Below are 15,750 nucleotides of genomic sequence, written 5' to 3'. Positions count from 1 at the left end.
ATTTGGGACCGGGAGAGACCTCAGTGGAGTGTAATGCTATGGGGTCCACCCTCCAAAGCAGCCATTTTCTCCAGGGGAACTGATTTCTCTCACCTGGAGATGAGCTGTAATACCGGAGTATCCCCAGGCCCCTCTGGCATCCTTACTATTTGAAGAAGACTTGAGAACTGTGTGAACCCTGTGTACAAATGTACCACGGTGCTGTAGGAAAGCAGGAAAATGAAACTCCACAGCAGCATTTTACCCTGGACAAATAATCTGAGTAGGAATGGAATTCAGTAAACTCTAAAGTGTCAGGAACCAAAGAAGGTTAGTCTTTTATACCCTACCCAAATAAGTACCAAAGCAAATACCTTTCCCTTCCTCTCCTTACAACAGACACCCTGTGAGGTCGGTGGAGCTGAGAGAGCTCTGACAGCACTGTTCTGTGAGAACAGCTCTAATGGGACCCAAGGTCACCCCGTTGGCTGTATGTGGAGGACTGGGGAATCAGACCCAGTCCCCTAGATTAGAGTCTGCTACTCTTTAACCACTATGCCACACTGGGTCTCAAAGCCTGAGGCAATTATTAGCAGGAACTGCTACAAGTGGCCGCTATCATTCCTTCCCTCATTTACTGTCACCTACTTGGGTACCATCCTGTTTGCAATAAGGGTGCAGACTGTACTGTTATCTTTTTAAACGATACGAAAAAGAGGAATGTTAATTAACGCTGAGAGTTTGAGTCAGAGAGGACTGAGGGGTCTGTTGTGGTCGACCCAGGCCCTGGAGAAATAGTTGTCATGGCACCTGCTTGGGAAGCCCTTCCATCTGTGAAGGAGCCCCTTGTGATAAAGAAGTCAGGTATGCAGAAATAGGGAACGGATTGATGAGAACTCTGAGGAATTTAAGAATTCAGGCTATTAAAAACTAAGTTTAAGGAGTCTAAGAATATTAAGAGAATTTTTAAATATATATATAGATAAAGGTGCTATAATTCACGCATCCTTTTCCCCTCTTTCTTACAGGATACAGCTGTTGGAGTTGCACTTGAACGGCGGAGTCCACAGAGGGTGGCAGGGAGAGGGTATTTATCCAATTCCTCTCTGTCTTTTCCTTCAACAAAAATCACCCCCACCAAGTTCCCTTTACCCTATGGGCGAAATTTTACAGGCACTCATACACAAATTTAAAAACACACCCAAATCCCGAGATGAATGACAATGATGGAGACTTTTTGGTTGTAAAAATGGTCTGAGGTGAAAGGGTTTAATGTTTGTTTGCTCCCAGCATTCTCCCCAATGGGGACCAGAGCAGTTTACACCTTGTGGGAGCGGCAGGATAAAAATGTAAAGATAAAATAAAATAAAAATTCTCCTCTCTTCCATTTCATCCTCACAACAACCCTGTGAGAGAATGTTTAGCCCAGGGTCACCCAGAAAGTTTCCTGGCAGGGGGAAGGCTGGAATGCTAGTCTGGCACTCTAAAAACTCAACACTACAGTGCCTCTCAATGCCTGTGTTTTCTGATCAACCCCCATATTTTGCCCGAATAAGGTCTAGCTCGTGTGCAAGCTTAAGGCAAGCCTCTCACTTGATTCAGTCCTACATGTGTCGAATCTCTTTGCCAGATGTGTGTCCCCTTATGTGAGATGCATGGCCTTGGTGGCATCAGTGCCCATGTTTAAACATTGCATGCCTTTTCTGTACAGAATGCAGAAGAACCCAACAAGGCTGCAGAAAAGCTCAACAATCACCATCCAAGGTGTGTCTCAAATGTGACACCGGCATGAACAAAAATTGCAACTAACCATGTGGTCTGTGGGGGTGAAAGGCTGCCATGAAGAGAGACTTGCCATGCAACCGGGAATCTTCAAAGTGTCAGTTCTGGCCAGCATTCCATCTCAAGCAGATGGCTGGCCCCATTAATGCTGTGTTATGCACTGATGATACATGGGAGTAGCTATAAGTGGGGAATAAATACAGGCTGCCACCATGAAATGGTGTGGGAATTGTTTCAGCCCAAGAAGCTCCCGCTGATCCTGCACATCATGCTCACATGCCATCTTTTCAAGGTTCAAAGCGTTCGACCATTCTCACAGCCAGCCAGGCAGGTTGCTTAGGTGGTGAGCCAGGACCTCTTTTGCTTCCAGTACATAAAGTGATCTTGGGTGCAGCAAATCCCATTTCCAGCTGCACTCCAGGAAGGGGAGGAAGCCAAGCAGCCTCGGCAGCAGGTGAAGCCTTCGAACCCCTCCCTTCCCCGGCCTCCCTCCTCCTTTTCAAAACCAGCCATTAAGTGCTTGCCATTGAACTGGAGCCCCCGAGGTGATGGATGCTTCCCCTTTGATTCCAATGTCACGTTGAGGCTTCAGGCATTCAACACCATTAGCCTTGGGTGTGGAAGCAGGCAGTCGATCACCGGACTGACGCAGCTTACTTTGTTCTGCTTTGACTACGGCTTGGCAGAGAGGGCTGGCTGAGCTTTTACATGGCTATAAACTATGTGGAAGCAGAGGATGCACTGACAGGCCAGGTGCACGCATGCAGGCATGACTCCAGAGTCGCTCATGGCCTGATGACTCAGCATTTGGAGATCCTCAGCCCCCAGTGAGTCTACTGCCTCTGTTGAACTTCTGAACAGAATTCGAGGTCAGCAGCACCTTGAAGACTAACAACGTTCAATTCAGGGTAGAAGCTTTTGAGTGCACAATCATGTGAAGAGATCGTGTGTGCACACAAAAGGGAATACCTTGAATCAAATTTTGTTGGTCTTAATTGTGCCCCTGGACTCAAACTTTGTTCTGCTGCTTCAGGCCAGCATGGTGTTTTTAGACACTGTGCCAGAGAAAGAAAAAGCTGTTTTGGATTGTTTTGCGCCTATTTATTTATTTATTTATTTATTTATTTATTTATTTATTTATTTAGATTTTATACCGCCCTTCCCCATGGCTCTGGGGGGTTTACATAAAACATTTTGGAACATTTACATAGAACGGTTTCTTTATATCAATATAACAATATAGCAATAACAATAACCTATCAACTAGAACAACTAGAACAGTATTTCAACAACATTAACTTTGACACTCCCTCGGTAGGTTTGACCTCTCAGTCTGGGGTGGGGGGGACCTGAATATGTTATGGGTCAGTCGGCCTCAAGCAAATGCCTGGTGGAAGAGCTTCTTTTTGCAGGCCCTGCGGAATTGTGGAAGTTCCGGCAGAGCCCTGATCTCTTTGGGGAGCTCATTCCACCAGGTGGGGACCAGGATTGAAAAGGCCCTGGCCCTTGTTGAGGTCCGACTTTAATCACTTTAATCACTGTGGATTATGGGAATGTTAAATATGTATTGATGGCTTTTGATATATAAATTTGTATTGATACTGTCAGCATCTATGAGTAATTTATTGGCCTTGCGTACATAGTGCATTTTTCTTGTTTTTTTTGCACTCACACTGTGTACCATTGTTTCTTCTTCATCACATACATGAGGAACACTAGGGTAGGCAAGCACTATGGGCGCTAACTGGAAGGAGCAATAGTGGTGAATGGAACTCCCCATCACATCATTTTGGTCTCTTTCCCCTGGGACTCTACCCAGCTGCTCTTTTCTTGTGCTATAGAATAGAGAGTGTGGGAACTTTGGGGGCAGAGATGGCCAGGGTTGTCTCTCATTCCAAGCTGGAGAACAAGCCAGCATTTTGAAGCTTCCCTTGTGTCTGAAATGGCGACTGGGCATCCCTGTTTTGCAAGGCCACTTTGGAAAGTTCTTTGCCGCTTCTCAAGATACCCAACCAAAGATCCCAAAGGAGAGCACATGACAGACAGCGATGGGCCAGCATCACAGTGAAGACTGAGAGCTACGCAGAGGTAACCTGGGATGATGTTTTCATCAAATAGCGCTGAATAATTAACAGATTAGTAGAAAATGAAAGTCTTTTTCCAGCTGACTCACAAATATAAAAGGGGATCGATTTGTTGAATAAACTGGGGTTTGAATAGCTCTCCTGCCCCCCAACCCCTGCTTCAGCTTACAGCCTGTATTCTGAACAGGAGGGGAGGAAGAATTGTAAAGAAGATTCTCTGAAGTGTTGGAAGACTGTTTTTCTTTCACCATGCCATTGTTTTCCTAAAGTGAACCAAAAACCCCAGGGAGGTTGCTGATTGACAGCCGCTGAAAGTGCAGATTCTCTGTTGTTATTGTTGTGTGTGTGTGTGTTTTTATCTTTCTTCTTTTTTTAAAAGGAAAATTTGTTGCAGAGCAAAAGGCGCCCCTGTTCCCATATCCCTGCAGCTGGTATTTTCCATTAGCCGAAGTAATAGCCAAGCAATGCATTGCTGATGAGCCGGAGGGAGGATGAAACACATATCTGTGTGGTCATCGTTTCATCCCAGGGATGCAGGGCCCAGAAGGCTTTTCTGGGGATTGTTCCCATTGACACACACACACAGCTGATAAACCCCTTTGTCCGGCTTTGTTGAAAGACACCAAGCGCTCTGTGGTTTTGCGCATCCCGAGCAGCGAATACATGTTTGTCCCCAGTCTGTAGAATGGTCTCGGAGTTTCTATGACTTCCAGAATGAATCGTTTTCCATGGTGCCTTGAATAAGACTGGAATAATGCTAGGTCTCCGCTCTCAGGCAGCGGCCAAGAAGCACCAGACAGCCCCTTCTTCCCAAAGGGTCAGCAGCTCCATCTGAGGAGAAGCTGATCAGAAATCCCTGTGAGGAAGAACTGCTGCCAGAAGTCCTGCTTGCAAGGCACAGTAGACACACATACACTTGGTTTTTCCTTTATACATGCCTTGAATAATTCTCAGTCAACTCATGTATAGCTGGACGTACAATTGGAACGGCACCTCTGTCTAGGTACTCTGTCCAGTTTCATTTTTCAATGAACACACATTGGCTCTTTGTCCCAAATAAATGTACATTACACCCAGGATGTCTGTGCATTCACTAGCCTTGCCCACAAGTTACAGTGAACACATGTACAATCCATGAGCAGAGTACACTCAACTTCTACTTTATACGAGCATGGCATAATCCTCCTGTGACTTCAACATGAGTACGGCTGCATGTACAATTGAAACGGCACACTTATCCAGGGACTGGGGTGCTTACTTTCATTGGTAAAGGGAATGCACCTTGGCTCTTTTTTACAGATAGGTGTATGCACATATGTGCAGGATGTACATGCATTCAATGAGCATGTGGACAAGGATGTACTTTTCTGTCTTCCAAAACTTGTTATGCGCGAAGTCGTGTCCGACCCATTGCAACCCCATGGACAATGATCCTCCAGGCCTTTCTGTCCTCTACCATTCCTTGAAGTCCATTTAAGCTCTCACCGACTGCTTCAGGGACTCCATCCAGCCACCTCATTCTCTGTCGTCCCCTTCTTCTTTTGCCCTCAATCGCTCCCAGCATTAGGCTCTTCTCCAGGGAGTCCTTCCTTCTCATGAGGTGGCCAAAGTATTTGAGTTTCATCTTCAGGATCTGGCCTTCTAAGGAGTAGTTAGGGCTGATCTCCTCTAGGACTTCCAACACTAGTAACTTGTAATTTCTATGCAGAGGCAGGTCATGGAAAATCACACCTCTCCATCTCTTGTCCGGAAAACGATGGGATTCCCATGTCATTTGCCTGCCACTTGACGGCACTTTCTACTGTGCAAAACCTAAAAGGGAAACCAAAACCCAACTGAACCAGAAAAGTTAGGAACCGAAAGATTGAGCTGCAAAAATGATTTTAAATTTTTTTTTACAAATATTTATTAAATAAAGTGCACTCATTCAACATATTAAAACATAGTCATCATAATTTAAAAACAGCACATTTCTAACAGCACATGAAATAGACCAACAGAATGGACCAAATGTGTTTCGACCCTGAGAGGTCTTCCTCACTGGTCAAATTATTGTGAGGAATGCACTCAGGTATAAAATCAAAATCAAAAGGCTTGCTGGGTGGCAAAGAAAAATCTGTTAAGTGCTGCTCCAACTAGTCTTTCTAAGGCATCTAATTTGGAGCCCACCTTCTACAATTTGTGCTTTCTGGGGACACCACTCTCAACTTTTGCCCAGCTCTAAATCAAGAGTGAATTCCCACATGTGGACAAAGCTTTTTCTGACACATGTGGGAATGCACTCTTGATTTAAGGAGCCTATATAGATAAAAAGGTTTCCCTCCGGAGAAATGTTTTAGTCAAATTCATTTTATAACCCATTTGGGTCCCATTGCACATCCCCCTCCAGAGTCTTAATATTCCTAGGTTTTAGCCAAAAGTACCCATGACAGCAATGGGAGGCTGGCTCAGAGTTTCCAAATCACAAGTAATGGGAATAGAGTTGGTATGGAGAAACTACATTTCCCAGGTTTCCTGGTGCCTGAGAAACCAATAGTCCAGTATTCCAAGTGCCAGAGATAGGAATAATTCAAGATGGGCATTACAAACTCTGAACAATTTTGCCTGCTAAATTGAATAGGATGAATTTTGGTGACATCTCTAGACCAGTCATAAATTATTGACAGTTCTTCTTTCTCCCAGCTTAAATTATGATACAGCCTCCATCCTGCTCTTGTTTTTCATTCTTTTTATATGCCCAAAGCCACACAGTGAGTCTCATTGGTGGGTGGAGATTTGGGTCCAGGAGTCTAAAACTGTAGTCTATATAATGTCCCATAATACTTTAAAATGTCCCAGCCAACTCCTGCTACTAAAGTAACTATCTAAGTCGCAAGCATAACTGGAATTCTCCCATTTCATATTATAACTAGCCAGCATGCTGTAGTGGTTAATAGCAGTGTCTATCTGACGAGCCAGATTTGATTTTGCATTTCCCTACATGCAGCCAGCTGGATGACCTTGGGCTTGCCACAGCACTGATAAAGCCGTTCTGACTGAGCAGTTATATCAGGGCTCTCTCAGCCTCACCTCTCTCACAGGGTGTCTGTTGTGGGGAGAGGAAAGGGAAGGTGATTATAAGCCGCTTTGAGACTCCTTTAGGTAGAGAAAATAGGCATATAAGAACCAACTCTTCTTCTTCAGTAATATCAGGGCTCTCTCAGCCTCACCCCCCTCACAGGGTGTCTGTTGTTTGGAGAGGAGGTGAATGCGATTGTAAGCCGCTTTGAGACTCTTTCGGGCAGGGAAAAGTGGAGTATAAAAACCAGCTCTTCTTCTAAAGGCCTGGCAATATTAGGACTGGTATTTGGGGGACCCTGATTTGAATCCCCCCTCTGCAAGGAAGCTTACTGGGGAACCTTGGACTGGAGCAGTCCCTCTGTCTCTCATCCTAATCTACCTCACAGGGTTGTGAAGGTAAAATGGAGGGGTGGGGGGATGATAATATAAGCCCCTTTGGTGAGCGGCTTGGGGAGCTCCCCTTGGGAAGAAAAGCATCACCTAAATATCTCAACGTACAGGTTTCCTCCCACAGCATTCACAGTTCTACAAAGCATTCATTGCACTTAGAAGCTAGACACACCAGGGGCCTTTTCCTTTGCAGTCCCTTCATACTAAGTAACAGTAGAGTAGAGTGGATTAGCTTTCTCTGTCTCCAGAACTAATGAATGGGCAACGGGGCTGCTGGGTTCCTCCTGGCCATTGGCGAGGGATGGGGAAGTAGGGTTTTCAGATCCAGATTGGGGAAACTAGTGGAGATTTGGGGATGGAGCCTGGGGAGGACAGGGAACTCAGTGGGGTACAATGCCATAGTGTCTCTCTCCCTAAGCATCCATTTTCTTCAGGGAGACTGATCTCTGTAGTCTGGAGATGAGCTGTAATTCCAGGGGGTTCCCAGGTCTCACCTAGAAGAGGACAGCCCTAATGGGCAACAGGATGTTAATAGATTCCATTGTTTCTTGCTTCTTTCTTTAAAAGCAAAAAACACAAAAGAGACTCCCGCAATTTAGGCCAAAAATAAGGAACGAGAGAACCCCTGAACAAAGGTGGCTGTATATTCAGGACTCCTGCCCATCAGTGATCCATCTGCTTTTAAAACTGTTCCAAGCACAGAATCACCTGATTTGAAATCACATCCTTCTACTAAGCGATTAAGAAGCTTTCCATTTAGAGCTAGAATAAACTCTCTAGTAAATGCAGCAGCTTAAAGTCCTTGTAACTTGACTTGTACTCTCTCATTCTTGAGCTGATCCCTGTAGCCCAGTGGTTCTCAGCCTTCCTAATGCCACAGCCCTTTAGTACAGTTCCTCCTGTTGTGGTGACCCCCAACCATAAAATTATGCAAGTGTTCTTTCACAGAAATTAAACTGAAACTGACCAATGGCATGAAGATCCGTTGTTCATGATTGGTTTATTTTCGGGGTTTCTCAGTTCAGTTCTGTCCCACCATGCCGATCTCGCTCTTTTCCAATGCCCCAGAAAGACGAGCGCTCTGTCTCGATCTACCCCGCAAGGCTGTTGTGTGGATGGCACCCCCCCAGGGCAAGCTGCTTGCCCTGTCGTGACTCCTGTGAAAGGGTCATTCAACCCCCAAAGGGGTCCTGATCCCCAGGTTGAGAACCACTGCTGTAGCCCAATACTATATGTTCAGATAGAAATATGATCTGCACTGACCCACCAGGATCTGGTGACAGAGGTGCTTCTATCCCTGCTACTGAAATCTGTTTAACTGAAGGCACTACGGACCAAACTCTGCATGCAGATTACCGTTTCTGCCACCGAACGATGATCTGGGCTCCAATGGGAAGGGATGGGGCTGCCTGCTATGCAAAGGTTTGTTTGCTTCCTACAACTCCCTGCAAAGAGGGTGTGCAGACTAATGGACAGCCAAGGCAATTGTTGCAGCCCAGCCAGGACCGAGGGCAGCCAAACCATGTCTACACATTGTGGTGTGCGTTTTCTGATCAAGGAGATCTGAAGTCAGTTCCTGGAACTGGAAGGGCAGCTATGGACAATGCTCCTCTAACACTCTACTGTCAGACCAAAGGACGTAGTGCTACCAGGTCTGGTTAATCAAGAATCTTGATACTGCTTACATGAGTTAATTTTGCACAGTGCTAATCCCACCAGGGTCCTGAAGAAGTTAGGGATGCCAGCCACAAGGTGAGACCTGGGGATCCCCTGGAATCACATCATATCTCCAGACTGTGGAGAGGAGATGGTAAAAAATTTGGAGGGGAGATCTGTGGCATTGGACCCCACTGAGGTCCTTGTCCTCCCCAGGCTCCATTCCAAAATCTCCAGGGGTTTCCCAGCCTGGTTCTGGCAAACACACACACACACCCATCCTCTGCCAGTGGCCAGATATCTCACTCGGCTGGGTCCTAGTTGAAAACAGCAACATGGGATAATTTATCTGCACAAATTGCAATATTAAGTGTTTGGGGGTGGTTTTCACTCATAATTTTGTGCATGACCCATGTCACCCTCCCTCCTTTCAACCCACTTCACAGGGTGGGAAAGCCCTTATTAATTTACCAAAGAGAAGATGGCCTGCCGGTTACAAACTGGATTGTACTAACTTTGTGTTGTTTCCAACCACTGTCAGGGAACTGTTCATAGGCACCCGTATGGTACATGTCACTCACTGACAGTTCTGAGAGCCAACCTGGTGTAGTGGTTAAGGGTGGTGGCCTCTAATCTGGAGGACCAGATGTGATTCCCCGCTCCTCCACATGCAGCCAGCTGGATGACCTTGGGCCAGTCACAGTCCTATTAGAGCTGTTCTCACAGAGCATTTCACTTAGAGCTCCCTCAGCCTCACCTACCTTACAGAGTGTCTTCCTGTCCTGTACTGAATGCTGCCAACTGTGCATAACTTTCTTGAGTTGTGAACAAACAAATCATCCATGCAATCCCATGGAGTGGGGTACCATGGCCAGCTCTAGATGAGGAAATTCCTGGAGATCTGTGGATGGAGCCTGAGGACAGGGACCTCAGTGGGGTACAGTGCCACAGCTGCCACGCTCCAAAGCACCCCCTTCTCCAGGGGCACTGATCTCTGTAGTGGGAAGAGGAGCTGTAGTAATGGGAGATACCCTTGGGTCCACCCAGAGGTTGGCATCTTTGCTCCTCACTTGGACCTGTACTGAGCACTTGATGTTCTGCATGGCTACTTGAGGACACATTATAATTTCTGTGTTTTGTTTGTGTATAATCTGTGGGAATATTTTTCTGGATTGTACACTTTGTTAAGCAATATTGCACTACTCTTCTTTCAAATTCCTCCTTGAAGTCTTTTTAAAAATCATCTAGCCTTTCCTCACAATTATAGATCTATGTACCAGTATCAATTATTTTCCCTACATATTACCCTTGTCTTGGTTCTATTTTTATCTCTCCCCCCCATTCCTAAATTTTAGATGATAAATTTTTGGGACAATAAAATCAGTCCAGTAGCACCTTTAAGACCAACAAGGATTTATTCAAGGCGTGAGCTTTCGAGTGATCTTTCGAATAAATCTTTGTTGGTCTTAAAGGTGCTACTGGACTCTGATTTTATTGTGCTACTTCAGACCAACTCATTTGAATCTAAACTTTTGGGTGTGGTGAGATGTGTGCCACGTACACAGATGCTGAAGAAGAAAAAGAATAGACTCTGAAATATTGACCACATAGAAGAGTATTCTGCCTTTCATTCTGGGGTAGCCATCATTTTTTGTGACTGAGAAAGCAAAACCGTCCATATGAAGATGAAGAGTGGGGGAGGGAAGGAGGAATCTGTGTATATATCTATGTGTTCTTATTTTTTCTGTATTTTCTTAAAACCAATAAAAATATTTTTAAAAGAAAAAGAAAAAAAAGAAAGCAAAACTGTCAACTTGGGGAACTGACTCTCTTCTGCACATTGATAGGACTTTTTTAAAACTGCAAATTCACACTTTACTGAGGGCACCTGTGTGTCAGAGTGTGATTTGGGAGTTGTACTATGGCGGGGAGGGGGAGAGAAAGGGACTCAAAGTCAAGAAAGAGTGCCTTCAAACGTAACCTTTATTGTTGTTCACACTGAAGAGGGCAAAAGAAAGGACTATCATTTCCACCTTAATGCCACGAGAGAGAAACCGGACAAAAACCCAGCCTCTGCCCTACATAACTCACAATTCAAATGGCCAGAAGATGTCCTTTCCCCCCCTGAATGCTATATAATTCAAGGAGGGAGAGAAGTACCCCAAAGAAGGTTTTGTATGGGAACTTTTAACTTCCCATCCCATTTGACTTTTGGTCTTTAAAATACAGGTCAAATCAATGAATTTAATGAAGGCCATTTAACACAATAGCTTTGCCTTGCATTTTGACCCAGATAAAGGAGAGTCAGTCTAGGTCAAAAAGCTTTAGCAGAACTTTAAGTGGTTAGTACACAAATGTGACAGAATGTTTAGAATCTCCGAGACTTGCAAATCCCATTGACAAGCAGTTAAAAGTATTTGAAATGGTTGCATGAATGAACTTCGATAAGGTAGAGCCATTGTCTTCCATTGTCCCTTTCTCTTCATACTAAAACAGCCCCCCTCCCCCAGAAAAAAAGAACAAGAATCAATGAATGTATAATTCAGTCTCACTTTTTACTGGATTTCTTTGGACTTTTTCTTGTGGGCTGTTCCGTCTATTTAAATTCCTCGCCACACATTAAAATCTTTCTCAGATGACTGTGGCTGTGGAGTCACCCATGTCAGTACAAACCTTTAATTATGCTGGGGAAACTATGGTGGGTTGGGACACACTTAGGTTAATAGAAATGAAGATTTGAATTAGGAATCCCTTGCCTTTCTCACAAAATGGATAGGGAAAAAAATTCCTACGATAGCAAGTTGCTTGGATACATTAGGCAGAGCTTGGGGGGGGGGTGATGAAAAAACCCAGTTGAAACTCATATTTAATGTTTAAAGGGTTTTTTTGTTGTTTTGGTGATTTATGGGCATTCTGAACTGTGGTAAGATTAATTTTAGATAAATGTGTTAGGAATTCAAACGAAAGAGGACACTTGAGTTCTTTGGAAATGCTAGTTCTCATTTAACAGTTCTTGTCAACTTTAGAGGAAGAAACCTCAGAGCAAGTATACAAATGTTCAGAAGATGAACACTCTAATATGCTTTATGAGAGCTGAGCAATAAAAGTGGGGGCGGGGGGAAGGGGATTTGCCAGGTCAAAGAGGAAGCGGATCTTTTATTTATGTTCAGATGGACCATTCCCGAGAACCAAATGTTGCCTTCACATGCTTTCATGAGCTCTGGGGTCCTGTGCTTTTTGGAAGGGTTTCTTTTTTTTCAGTCATTCTCTACAGCTAGATTTTATTGTATTTTACCCTTTTGTCTAGTTTTTGTGTTTGAATTTTTTCTCCCCATTCATTGACCAGCAACTTTCTGTCACCCATCTTTGACTTCCCTCCTTACAACTGCATTAAAGCTGTCATTTACTTCTGCTTCCCCCCCCCACCCCCCTTGATATTTGACAGCAAAAAAGCCCTCGTCCGCTTTTATAGCTTTTTGTTCACATTATGACATAACCTGAGCAGAGTGGCAACAGCTCCCCAATCCCCGCATGTAAAATTTGCAACATTTTTTGAGACGGGTCAATGCCCATTTTTGGACCCTTTTCTTTATCTGAGGACCGTGCTAAAAACTTTTTTTGCAGATGTGAGCCATTCAAGAGCAGTCTGTGGCTGCATGCAGAGATGGGGAAAGAAGAAAAGGCCTTCCTATTTTGTGATTGCCATAGTAACTCAAACATTGCCACTTTTTTGTTTTGTTTTGTTTTGTTTTTGAGAGGGGTCTTTTTCGGGTTTGCTCGGCCTGAGCCCGTGAAGTTGATTTCCTGTGCAATCAAGCCCTCTACTGGAGACCCCGGCTTGTGTGACGCAAGGCTACCAAGAGGACAGTGTGCTCGTTAGGTCTGGAATTAAAGCATTTCAGTTTAAAATAATGCCCATTTGTATCCATTTTGTTCAGCATAACAACAGCTGCTGTCCCTGGATGACAGCCTTGCCTTTTAAGCCAAAGTCTCATATGACATTTATGAATGAGGCAGCCTCTATTCCCTTTCACTTTTGAATGAACAGTCGTTACTTTGGGTTGTTGCTTTGTTATTTCTTTGTCTTTTTCTTTTCTCAAAGGCTTATGCAGGATATTCTGCACCACAAATTTTATGATGAGAAATTGTTGTTGTTTTTGAGAAGTTGATTGTAAATAATATGGAGAAAGAAAGAAACTGACATGCCAATCTCCTATATTTGCATTAGGTTTATCTGCTTATAACATCTTATTATTGATGAATGACATAAAATGGTGGCACATGCTATTTTAAATGCTCACATACTGGTTCTGGCACTTTAAGCTTCAGTTGCAGTGATTAGTTTCTCAAAGCTGGATGGCATATTTCTTCAACTAAGCATGAAATAACCAACTGGATTACACATTCTACTTTCCAACAAAATGGGAAGTAGGCGTTATCTGAGGTATACGCAGTAGAGGAAGGAGAAAAGTGGTCAATCATAAGCAGTGTTCTCTCTCACCTGCGCGTGTGAGCGGCCGCTCATTAACACAGGTAGCCTTGCTCAGCAGCAATCTGGATCCTCGGAGGGTCTTGCACTGCCCATGGCCCATTTTAAGATTACAGCAGCTATATTCTGCTCAGGATATGAACTTCTTTGTTCAGTAAGAAAAAAATTAGAGGGAGCATTGGTCATAAGGAGAGATCAAGCAACACGGGGGTAATAATTAGTTGGTTTGCAAATTAGTGGTCATCACTAATTGATGGGAGCATCAAGGGAAGTGGAGGCCATCACGGGTTACCTTCTCTAAAGGTAAAGGTATCGCCTGTGCAAGCACCGGGTCATGTCTGACCCTCTATAATAATATACCATTGCTCACCTCTACAGATTATTAGGGAGGGAAGGTGGTGCAGTGGCACCCCATTTAATCGGATCTCAGAAACTATGCAGGGTCAGTTCTTGGGTGGGAGACCACCAAGAAGGCTCCGCAGAGGAAGGCAATGGCAAATCACTTTTTCTTCTCACTTGCCTTGAAAGCCGCCTGCTGGGGTCACTGTGAGACAGTTGTGACTTCATGGCACTTATGCACATATAAGGATTACTATGATAATATGTAGTGTCATCTTCATAGTTGCCTGTTTTCAGACTCAATTCAATGTACTGTTTGCTATCTTCAAAGTGCTAAATGAAATATTGAGGGCCTCAATATTTCAAGGACTGTCCTTTCCCATTAATTTGTTTACATCATTTTTCTCTACCTGTTTCTTTGAGATTCAGAGTGGATTACAGAGGTCTGCCTAGGAACTTAGATCATTATTAGAGGTCCTTCTCCAAATATTTACATAATCCGGAGGTTGGTAGGGACTTCTGGGTGGAAGTCCCATGCCTTTGGAAGGCTTTCCCATGGGACAGCCATTTGGTACTACATATACTAGAGTGTGCCAAGAAATGTCAGCCATTTAAGGAGACTCAAGACTGAGAGGGGGAATGTACATGGTCAGTGTGTGCTAAGAAAATGTTTACATGCAAATGCTAGATCCATCTGGACTACTTTATGTTAGTTAAATGAGAAATGGGAAAGCTGGACTGCTTTATGTTAGTTAAATGAGATGAGATATTGTGGTCATCCCCAAAACCTAGCTGGATGAAGAAAATCCAGAAGTGAAATGATGCTGCATGTCATGTAGTCCAATAACTTAGGAAAGAAGAACACACTCTACCATAGAATTGCTAAGGGTGGGAATACTATGGGGGGTATACAGACCAGAATTCTGAAGAGGACCTCAAGATGGAGAAAGACGCAAGGAATGAAACCAGAAGAGAATATTGTGTATATATGGGCAATTATCTTCAAGTTAATGGGATGAATGTGCATGAGAAAGGGATATCACATATAACATCGATGATTGTGGGCTGGAGCAGTTGGTTATGTGAGAGGCAACCCAAGACTGGCAGAAGACATAATGTTACGGTTCCATCTGGGATCAGGGATCACAGTGGCATTAAGTCAAGCATTTATCTGATGGGCAACTTGCCCTTCAAAATTCAACATAGTTTCATTTGATTTTAGAATAGGAAGCTTCTCAAGGATGATGGGGTTCGTCAAAAGGAAGCTGAAAATAAGGGAAAGGGAAGCAGGCCCCCTCAGAATATCTGGAAGACTATTCAGATCTGTAGTAATTGACATTCAGTCATCATGTATTCTGCAGGTTAGGATAAATACCACCAAATCTAAGAGAATGTTAATATGGTTAATGAGCAAAGTCAAGGAAGCCAGACCATAGAAGAAGAAGAAGACGCCATTTAATTTGTTCCTAAATTAGCTGGAATTGGAGATAGGGATGAGTCCCACATTATTTAGGGTGGGGAGAATCCAACCAAATTGAAGAACTTAAAAAGAATCTTCCAAAACATGCATGTGACAACAATATGTCAAATGAAATTTGATGGTGAACAACTGTATGTATATTGAGTGGTGAATCTACACTGATGGATCTGACCTGGATCCCAGAAAAGGGATTTGGGGAGTGTAGTAAAAAGTTGCTGAAATTGTCAATTCGCTGTATGGCAAATTCTATGCTGGAAGTTACTTGGAAAAGAAATAAACAAGGCTTGTATATGGATCTGTGGATCACTTGGGAAACTATGTGCAGCTCTGATTGCCATAAATAAAAAAAAGGTATTGAAACACTTGAAAAAATACATAGAAGGTCAAATGAAATGATTAATGGTTTAGAGCAGTGGTCCCCAACCCCCGGTCTGGGGATCAGTCGGTACCGGGCCGCGGCTCCTCCTCATCCTCCTCCCTGGCTGCTGCGA

This window comes from Paroedura picta, chromosome 6, assembly GCF_049243985.1.
Source record: "Paroedura picta isolate Pp20150507F chromosome 6, Ppicta_v3.0, whole genome shotgun sequence".
NCBI classification, from domain to species: domain Eukaryota; kingdom Metazoa; phylum Chordata; class Lepidosauria; order Squamata; family Gekkonidae; genus Paroedura; species Paroedura picta.
This window is presented reverse-complemented; position numbering follows the sequence as displayed.